At 45.4% G+C, this 2042-nt stretch overlaps 1 non-coding gene across 1 annotated transcript; it reads left to right on the plus strand.

Moving 5' to 3' along the window:
• The first annotated feature begins 823 nt into the window (after positions 1–823).
• On the plus strand, positions 824–930 carry LOC120096746 (U6 spliceosomal RNA). The gene has a single exon (XR_005493586.1). It is a non-coding gene; the product is annotated as a U6 spliceosomal RNA (small nuclear RNA).
• The last annotated feature ends 1112 nt before the right edge of the window (positions 931–2042 follow it).

Here is a 2042-nt window from a genome sequence, read left to right on the forward strand (position 1 = left end):
GCTGGGTTCCACTCTGCTATTGCTGCTGTACTTGGTGGTCATCCCACGACACTGCTATCTTCAAAATTCTGTGGTCTTCTACTGCAACTGGGCTGCCCTTGCACCAATAGCCTCTTCTAGACTCTCTTCATGGTGTCAAGCCTCAATTTCTCTATGTGACCCCTTTAATTCTTGGCTTTCAACTGCCACTGAGGCTGCACATTTGCCAATGGCTTCCCCTGGCCTCTCACAGTGCCAAGCCTCAGTTGCTCTCCATGACTCCTTCATGACCAGTACCACCTGTGTGACTTCCAGTACAAGACACAACCTTGGCAGCCTCTGGAACACTGCTTCTGTGTGCTGACTCTCAGAAAACCCTCTCAGAAGATTTCATCTCTGTGATGCTGGTTTCTTCTTAATCATTGCTAATTTCTCAGCTCCAGCTAGCAGGCATCAACAATCTCAGTAACGCAAAGTTTTCAGTTAATTAATTAATTAATTTCCAGAGAGAGTTTTTCTCTGCCAGGATAGCCCTGGCTGTCCTGGAACTGCTCTGTAGACCAGGCAGACCTGGAACTCAGAGAGATCTGCCCTGCTTACTTTTGCTCCCAAGTGCTGGGATTGAAGGAGTCCACTGCCACATCTGGATCTGCATTTCTTTCAACATTCTTTTTCCTCCAAGCTCCCAATGAAGAGTTCACCAAGCCCTGAATACTCAATGGCTCTTCTTGTCTAAAGATCCAAAGTCCTTCTACAATCCTGACCAAAACAACATGCTCTTGTCTGTGTAGAGTAATCTTCTGTATTCTGTGTGGAAGCATCACCTGTCAATAAAAAGCTCTGTGTGCTCTCTTCAGCAGCACATATACTAAAATTGGAATGATACAGATAAGATAAACATGGCCCCTCTGCAAGGATGACATGCAAATTCGTGAAGCATTCCATATTTTTACCAGAGCTTCCAGGGACTAAACCACTACCCAAAGACTATACATGGACTGACCCAGGCTCCAACTGCATATGTAGCAGAGAATAGCCTTGTTGGGGCACCAGTGGAAGGGGACGCCCTTGGTCTTGCCAAGGTTGGACCCCAGTGAAGGAAAATGTCGTGGGGGGGGTGTAAAGGGGAATGGATGGGGGGGAAATACCCTTATGGGGGAGGGGGAGGGGATATGGGGCTTATGGACAGGAAACCAGGAAAGGGAATAACATTTGAAATGTAAATAAAGAAATATAGCCAAGAAAAAGAGGGAAAAAATAATATGAAAAGCTAATGGCATATTAGCTGAGGCAGGAAGTTCTAGCTGAGGAAGAAGTTCCAGGAGGAAGAGAGGAATTCTGGGAGAGAGTCAGGCAAAAGGAATTTGCTACAATGTTGATAGACAGATGAAACTGAGGAGAAATAACCAACCATGTGGCAGCACATAGAATAGAATAGAATAGAATAGAATAGAATAGAATAGAATAGAATAGAATAGAATAGAATAACCAGGTTAAGTTACGAGCTAGCAGGAACAAGCCAAACTTTAGGCCTCAGCATTTATTTATAAACAATTCAGTCTCAGAGTCATTATTTTGGCAACTTGGGCATGGGTGATAAAGTCCATGGTTACAGGTCTGTCACATCAATACCCTGCACGGAGCCATATTGGATTTGGGCCTAGCCGCTTTTTGACTGCATGGCTCAAAGTGACTAGGTGACTCTGGGCTGTTTGACCACAGATAATTACCCCTAAGATGACTGCCATAAGTCTTAAGATTGTTGAATGAAAGCCTCTCCCATGAATTTACGGCACAGGAAGATAACATTCAAGGGATGCCTCAGCTCCCTTAGCAGATACCTGTTACCTCCTGAATCAACACCTGGTGTCTCCACCGCCTGACCTCATCGGCTACCGCCTGACCTCTTTGCCTCCAGCTATCACTACCTATATCCGCACCTCCCCCTCCTCTGTGTTTCACAAAGGACACTCCCCCTACCTGAAAGCCTTAAAAGCTGTGACCTTCACCCCAATAAACGAGACCTTGACAACAGAACTTTTGCTTGGTCTCCTTCTTCTCTT

This window comes from Rattus norvegicus, chromosome 14, assembly GCF_036323735.1.
Source record: "Rattus norvegicus strain BN/NHsdMcwi chromosome 14, GRCr8, whole genome shotgun sequence".
Classification (NCBI taxonomy): Eukaryota; Metazoa; Chordata; class Mammalia; order Rodentia; family Muridae; genus Rattus; species Rattus norvegicus.